Source organism: Phodopus roborovskii, unplaced genomic scaffold (genome assembly GCF_943737965.1).
Source record: "Phodopus roborovskii unplaced genomic scaffold, PHOROB, whole genome shotgun sequence".
Lineage (NCBI taxonomy): Eukaryota > Metazoa > Chordata > Mammalia > Rodentia > Cricetidae > Phodopus > Phodopus roborovskii.
Window position 1 is genome coordinate 41,420,029 of NW_026126410.1, and position 8,730 is coordinate 41,428,758.

Below are 8,730 nucleotides of genomic sequence, written 5' to 3' on the forward strand. Positions count from 1 at the left end.
AGTAAAAGTTGAAATATGAATAAAAGCAGAGCAACATTCTTTGTGTTTATGATGCTTATTTTCAAAATGGAGACATTTACTCACAGGTAAAGTTTTCTATGAAAAAAAGCTACGCCTGTATTCAGTGGAACCTTGTTCAAAAACACACTAGGTAGAAATCATGTATCCTTGCACTGAAACAAGAAGATCATAACAACATAGAACATAGAAACAAAGCATTATTAGTCAAAGTGAAACATGTAAGGAAGGTACAACATCAACAATCAAGAAAACCCTTAAAAGAATTACGCTAATGAAAAAGGGTCCACTTAAAATATAGAAATTTTGTGAATAGATAAACAAAAAGCATCATAGTCAAGTGTATATATGTTTTGGGAAGGTTAGAATGTTTGGTTATATAAGAAGACTGACTGTTCATAACAGTATTAAATAATATAAGGACTTAAGACATAAGGTTTTATGTATATCTTATGAAGAGAATAAATACCTAAGACAATGTATACACAGTAAGTAAAGTTCATTTGGAAATGACAGTAAACACAAGCTGACCTGGGGGGGGAGGAGAGAAAAGCTCAGGACACTCAAAGAATCATAAACACCTGACAGAAATCTTCACTGACATCAAAGACAGAAAGGGAGACCATTAAAAAATGAGTTCCATTAGAACATCACATTTCAACACACAAGGCAAGACATAGCTCTCTGGCCTCCCACTCTGTCCCCTCATTCCTACACACCTGTCGGCATAGCAGCTGCCTCTTGTCTCTTCATATCTGAAAGCTCTTGTCTTTGCTCCAGAAATGTCACCAGGTATGGCTTACAGGAAGCAAGACCTAGTTTGTGGAAAGGGTGAACAACATTGTTAGAGTGTTCTCCTGGGAAATAACATGTTCTCTCTCTGGGATTGTGTGCACAGAGAATGAGAAGATAATACAAAGAATTGTAGAGGGTTAGTTCTGCGTGTGTTATGTGATGGCCACATCAGAAGGCTTTAAGGTACTTGGGGTCTGTGGTCCTGAGTACCACCCTCCTCGTTTATAAGGGGAAAACGTTAAAACTGAAGATGTGACCCTCACCTAGGAACACAAGGTTGCTGAAATTCTCCACCATCACATCCCTGTACAGATTCCACTGAGCAGGACCCAGGCATTCCCACTCCTCTGCGGAGAAATAAATGGCCACATCCCAGAATGACATATCCTGAAATACAGAAAAAAGAATCATGGTGTTTATTAAAACTGTCAGTAATTACGTAAATACCAAGACGCATGTGTGCTTCTGCATACAAATCTATAGGCTACCCAGATTTGGAGGAGAGCTATGCATTTGATATAGGTAGGCAATATCCCTAAATGGGTATGATGTACTAATGTGATGTTACATGGAACTCATGTTTAAATGGAGTGGATGACAGGAGATCCTAGAAACTCCTGTGTGTATTATACTTTTAAGAAGGATAAAATGGGTAATGATTGCATCTACAAGACAGAATGTTGGAGCTGGAGAGATGGCTCAACAGTTTAGAAAGCACTAGCTGCTCTTCCAAAAGACTTGGGGTTGATTCACAGAAGTCATGTGGCTGCTCACAACTGTCTAAAATCCAGCTCCCGAGGCTCAGACAACTCTCAGATATGCACACTAGCAAAACAACCATGCACAGAAAATGATCTACTCCCTGTTGACTAAGCATTCAAATATTCGAGCCTATGAGGGCCATTCTCATTCAAACCACCACAATGATCACAGTTCCCCGGGGGGGGGGGGAATCCTAGATATGGACAAGTCTATTCAGATATCATAGTACATCTCGCTAAGGACAAAGTCACAAAAACAAATAACACGAAATCAAATCACTGAACTTAGAACAGATTAAAATGCCTGTTTCCAGTATGATGGAGAGGAATGTGACTATGTACACAGAGTGAGTTCTATTAATCAGACTGTTTGCTACTTCATAGTAAGACTAAGAATTTTCTAGAATTTATACCTGAAATTCTTGTAGTTCTCACTTAGGAGCTAGGTCCCTTCACTGACTTTCTAGAAGCTACAACTGTGTTTCTTGTGCCATTGCCAGCAAGTCTCCCTCACAGATACTTTTCTCTTCCTTACAGCCTTCCCCCCTTCCTTAGAGTAGGTGAATCCTTAGGGCTTTGCCGGTTTTTAATGTGTCCACTTGTGATTCTGAAACTTGTATTTCTCCTTTCTAATTGTACAGGAGTTCCTCTTGTAGAGAAGAAGCTTCTTCTAAATACTCTCCACTGTTGCAAGTCTTTCTACGTCCTGTCTGCCAACTCCCAAATAACCATATGGATTCTTATTATTAATTACAAAAGTCTAGCCAATAGCTTGGGCTGGTTTCTAACTAGCTCTCATAACTAAAATTAATCCGTTACTATTAATTTACATGCTGCCATGTGGCTTGTGGCTTGTTACTTCGTCTTCTACATGACCTCCTTCTTTAGCTGGTGATTCCACCTTTCTTCTTCCCAGCATCCTCTATGCCTGGAAATCCTGCCTAGCTATTGACCATTCAGCTTTTTATTAAACCAATTCTAGTTACATTTTCCAGTGTACAAAATATTATTCCACAACATGTCCCCCTTTTTGTCTAAATAAAAAGGAAAGTTTTTTAATCTCTAACACAGTAAAACTACATACAAGAAGAGTAATTATTAAATAAGAATTGCATCCATAATGTCCAATCCATTAGTATTTAGTAAATTGAGAGAAAAGTATTTCATTATCTATCCTCTCTTGATGAGCTTAAACTTTTGTACCTAATCCACTTTCTATCCTAACTTGTACTACCAACCCAAAACTATCTTTAGACATTAAGACATTTTTTAGATAAACAATTCAAACTTTTATGTCTCTCAGCCTTATACACTTTACACCTCTTTTGTGGATTCTTTTCTGAATTTGGTAACAATGAAAACAGTAACTATCTAGTCTTCAACTGCATACCCCCCAAAAAAAACACTGACACCCTCTCTAAGCCCCACACTACTGATTTCTGTCTCTCTATCTGTCCTCAGTCATCCAAAACTGTTATGGTTAATTTTGGTCAGCTAGTAGCTAGCTCCACACTCTGATTCAAAGCAAATTTTATTGACAGTCTTGGGAGTATCAGAATATCTTGCTATTTGTAGTTGAGTATTTCTGTCCCACAAGTCAGCTCTCAAATCATAACATGGAGACTTATTATTAATTACAAAAGGTTTACCAATAGTGACTAACTAGTTCTTACAACTTAAGTTAAACAATTTTTTAGCAATTTACTTTTTGTTTCGGGGCCTTTACCCTGTACTGCCGATGCTGCTTCCTCTCTGTCTGACTGGTGACTCCTTAAGTCTCTGCCCTTCTTCCCAGAATCCTCTCTGCACCCAAAATCCTGTCTAGCTATTGTCCATTCTGTTTTTTTATTAAACCAACCCAAGTGACACCACTTCACAGTGTACAAAAAGATTATTTCACAACACTCCATTTCCATAACATTGTGCTAGATTGGGAGCTGGATGGATTTCCTTTCCAATGTTCTTTTACTAACTGATGCACACAAAGCTTATTGATCCAAAGGAAAGATAACACTGTCACATCTTAAGATTCCATTAAAAACCCAACTACTGCCCATCTTCTAAGATGAGATGTGCCAGAATAAACTTTTATGAGAAACCCACAGATTGTTAATGAGCTTTGGCACAGCAAAAGATGGTAATCTAAAGAAGAGTGCATTGAAGTAAAAGGAAAAGGGGCTGGGAAACCGTTCAGGGGAAAAATTCTTGCTCAGATGTGTGAGGTTCAATTTCCAGGAACAAGAGGTAGACAGAAGGAAATTCATGGTGCTATGCTTGCTCAAGCCTCATTCATGTGCACTAGCAAGGCAGGACTTGCTGGATAGTCTCCAATTTTCTGGCTCATTCTTAGGGATGTTAAAAGTAGAGCACACATCTAATGCCTATCTCATTTCAGCCTGACCACGAAACTAATTCCTCAGGGAGCCAATGAGAAAGGCATTGGCATCTTGAGTGGTAGAGTCAAGCCAACAAGAAGAGCCTGCAGCCCAAGTGACAGGTTCCTATACCATGTTAGAGAGGCCCTTAGGATTCTAACTGGAGGGGTCACTGGGATTCTTAAAAGCATAATATCAATAAGCATTCTAAGGACTGAGCAGTAAATAGGAACAGGAAACAGAAAAAGGGAAAGACAAACAACAAAACTACAAATGGACTCTGAATGTAAGACCTATGCTAATGTTCAGAATGTGAATTCAGACTAGTAAACAAAACTAATACCCGCAGAATAAAAATCACAAATGTAAGTAAGAACATTAAAAATCAAACATGCACTAATGTATGAAATGCTCAGGATGTGGTTGAAAATGTCTTACTGAACGGCAAACAATAAAGCCCCAACACCACACACCCTGCAGTGGAAGGAAGTCTTGGCAAAGAGAGGCTATCGGGTTACAAGTGCATGAAGATGTTTAAGAACTTGAAAGACCTGTGGGATGGCTCAACAGAAAAGGTGCTTGAAATCCAGTCTGATGACCTGACGTGGATTCAGAGAACACACAGAGCAATTAAAAAAACAATTCTCCAAATTATGTGCACTCGTACAGCATGGCATTTGTTTATCTACCTGTGTACAATATGGCATGCATTTCTCTACACAGGTGAGCCTGGTAAGCCTTCAGCTGACAAACCCAAAGTCTTCAAGGACTAAAACTAGACAGTGGGCCTACTGTGCTCCCTAGGCATGGGACACCAGCCTCTGTGTGGATTTGGATGACTGCTTCATTGCTGAATTCACACATGGCCGATTGTCAGTGCCAGTCACTAGCTGATTCTCTCAAAGAACTCCTGAACCTCCACCACAGCCATCTTCCCAACCTGCCACAAACCTGAAGGAATTCATAGTAGATATGAATCAACCCTGCGAAGCTTCCAAAGCATGCTAACTGGAGAAGATGCCCCAGTGGGAACCTGGAGCATTGCCTGGCCCTGTTTTGGGGAGATGTCTGATTGCCATAATCTTTATAATATGACATTCAAGAAATGTCTGTGCAAATAAACCAAACGCAGTCACAAGACAGATGTCACGTGACTGGGCTGTGCAGCACCTCACAGCCCACAGCCGTGCACTCTGCAAGAGAGTAGAAGTTGGAAGACACTTGCATTTCTTTTTTTAGAGGAGCCAGACAACTCTAACTACCAGGAGATTGTGAGACTGCAAAGAACGCAAAAGAGGACTCTAGATCAGTCTCTAACAACTATAACTTTTCATTTCAGACCTAGTGTATCTATTGATTGCAGAACACATTAGAAACAGCATGAAGAGCCAATTCACAGGCCTCTGTCCAGGATCTCCATTGTGTGTGACATGTGTGACATAGTGCAATCATTCATTGCTGTTTTAGCAAATTTGGTACTACTTTGACTTAGAGCATTTGACTGCAATACTGAAAAGACAATGGAGAACATAGAGATATATTGGATATGTTTTTAATTGACTTTACATTAGATAGTTTGTAAATTTCCATCTTAGGTGTGTAAGTATAAAGGTAAATTTTAAATATTCAGTATATGGTTATTGCCTCTTCCTAATGAAGAGTGGACTTCACCCTGGAAACACTCAAGGTTTGCATTCTTTTCCAGCTGACATGTTTTTCTATAGCTACCACAAACAAGAAAACAACTGAATACAGTTTTTTTTTATTGTCTGCCAGACAAACTGACACATACTTTTCAACTCAAAATATGCCATTGAGGTTGAAAACTGTCATTGGATTCACTGACAGAAATGTTTTAACTCAAAAGCAGAAAATGACTTCAACCTGTGCTTTTCAAGTTTATTCCCTATGTGTTTTTTCTGACTGTGATAAAAATCTGTTCAAATAACATGTGTGTTTTCCCTACATGGCCTCTAACATGTACACAGCCAACACCAGGAACTGAATGTCATACCCAACACAAGGTCACTTCAGAGTTTTCCCAGGCTTGTCAAAGAGTCTACAAAAACCATTATCTCCACTCATGTCATCACTCACATTAGGATCCTGGTCAGCAGGAAGAGCCTGGGACAAAGGGGCAGGACTGCACTCTGGGCTCCACTCTGAGGAAGGAGGAGGAAGAGGAAGCCAGTTTTGTTTACTGGCTGCACGGTGACAATATCATGAGAAGGCCAGTGGTAGATGTGGGTGTCATTTTCCAGTTGAAAAGCTGGAATTCTGTTCAGGCTGACAGTAAGAAGCATTTCACACACAAGTGAACCTAGGTGTGAGGATTAATAGTGTAAGGACTTGGGAAGGCCTTCAAGCTTTAAACAAATAGGTGGGAATGTAAACCAAAGGGAACTGCATCAGTCAAGGACAACTGCCAGGATGGAAATGGGCAAATGGAGGAAGTCTGAGATCAGAGGGGATGAAGCCAGATAAAACATTTCAGATAAGACAGCATGAGGTTGTGACAGAAAATAACAGAAATGAATATGCAAGGACAATTAACATTCCATGCAAGTGTTGAGGAATAGTTAAGAAAGGTAATGAGAACCCTTCCCTACACAGTAAATGCAAACAAGCATCTAATCACCAGCACATGGTGTCCTTAAAAAAAAGGATGCTAATGAAATAATCGTAAATTAAATGTGAAACACAGTCAGTAGAATTACTATGGGCATGTGCATAAGTTTTGGAAACTGGCAAGTTGTCAATTGGATGGATCTCTATTAGGTTGCTGGTGCACAGAAGTGAGAGGAATCAGAAGTAATTACCACACCCAATAAACTATGTTTTAAAGAATCCTTTAAATCACAGGGTCTCATGGAGCCTAGAGTCACCTTGAATTTGCTATGAAGCAGAGGATGACTTTGAACTCTAGGGTTCCTACCTCCTCCCTGAAATGCAGAGATGACAGGGATGAACCACAGAATAGACAACCTGTAGGTATGTAGGAGCATGCTGCTACATCATCTTGACATTGTAAGGAAGTTGTTTTGATGTAGAAGGCAGTGTGCTTTTCTCACTTTACAGAAAGATATTATTTTCCATACAAATTTGCAATAGGAAGTGTCTATTATTTTATATATGGTTGGAAAGTCACTGAGAATTCCAGTAAATATGACAAGATGATTTGAAGCCCATGTTTCCTAAAAGGAGACTTGAACGTCATGAGCCAGTCTGCAGCACAGGAACACTAGGTTTGACTGAAAAGTAACAAAATATGCAACAGCATAACAGGTACCAGTAGTAACCACAGTGAGCCACAGCCTTCCAAACTCATCTTATATTGTCTCTAGCACAGAAAAAAAAAAATGGATATATCTTTCTAGAACTCATCATGGAGCATCAGTGGACATGGATGCCACATTCACTGACCAAGTATGTTTAAGAGAGTTTAGACACTGTCGGTAAAGACACAGAAGGAAAACATGTGAAAACAGGACCTTGTACACAGCCTTGTACACAGATCAGCAAAGCCATTTCTCAGAGACATTCAAGCCCCCTCCCAACAATCGTCAGGTCCATTGCTCTCATCATACCAAGTCCCCTCTCCCATCTGAAAAGAAACCTAAATTTCTAACATCAAACAGTCTCAGAAATAGATGCGGAATGTCTCTCTAGTGTTTTTCACTTGGCAGTATAGAATTGGTAATTGCTTGGACTAAGCAGACCTAGAATCACACCATTTATAAGATTATTATGTGTGTGTATAGGAATGTTAATTGGGGGATTCGGTTCTGAGGGCTGTACAGGGAGTCACATCCCTTAAACCAAGAACGTTCACAGAACAATCTGTCTGTGTAAAACAGTAACTTTAGGAACCTCTACCAGCTCAAACCAGCAGTCCTAGACCGGCAATAAATTCAGGAGTGGACAGAAAACCCACGTGTTCTACAACTCCTGAGATATCTGAGCCAGGGTTAGCCAGGGTTAACTAGGGAGAGCATGCTTCCCAAGCCAAGCAGGGTAGTAAGCTCCCTTCCTACCACAGACAGGAGAGTCACAGACCCTCACTGCCCTTGAAACCCTGTTCTCTCCCACTTTCTCCAATCCTTGACTATTGACGCAGCGCTCCAGTCCCAGGAGCACAGGTGGACTCGGGCAGCAGGGCATGCTAAGAGACTGGACACCCCCAGCACGTGGCTCTGCCATGGTGCCCTCTCCCCTGTCAAACCTGCACCCAGGTGCAGGGGTCCAGCCCAGATCAGCACAGCAGCACCTCCAGGTCAGCCTCTCCTGCCTCCTAACCAGCCCGAGTCAGCTCCCTCCAAGCAGGACCCGCCACCTTGCACAGTCCCTCAGATCTGCAGGACAGCGCTGCACCCTGCACCAACCTCCATGGCAGAGATCCAAGCGCAGCGCTGAGCAGGACACGAACCGAACATTGGGGAGAAGCTAAGGAGACTGAGCAAGGAAGTTCCCTGTCCAGAAACCATTCTTCTGACGTCACAGATCTCGGAACTACATTTCCCACAAGGCAGGGCGAAGGACTTCCGGCCTTGGATTCCTGGCCCACTCTGCACAGGTGAAGTTGGAAAGAAACAGAATTGATCACAGGGACAGCAAGGGATTCGCGCTGTTTCAGTCCTGCGATCTCAGCACCCGATGTTAGCCTGCGAGCCAAGCCTTTCACGGTCTTGTTTACCGCATTTCCTAGGCATTTCCGCTGAAAGGTTCTGATGTTAAAGCTCAGGTCTACTTACTATGAGATCTTAACTACCGCATGGAAACTC

At 41.3% G+C, this 8,730-nt stretch overlaps 1 pseudogene; it reads right to left on the reverse strand.

The window, feature by feature from the left end:
• The window catches only part of LOC127220707 (zinc finger protein 728-like), a 28,995-nt pseudogene extending 20,611 nt beyond the window's left edge, over positions 1 to 8,384 (reverse strand).
• Between the last annotated feature and the right edge of the window lie 346 nt (positions 8,385 to 8,730).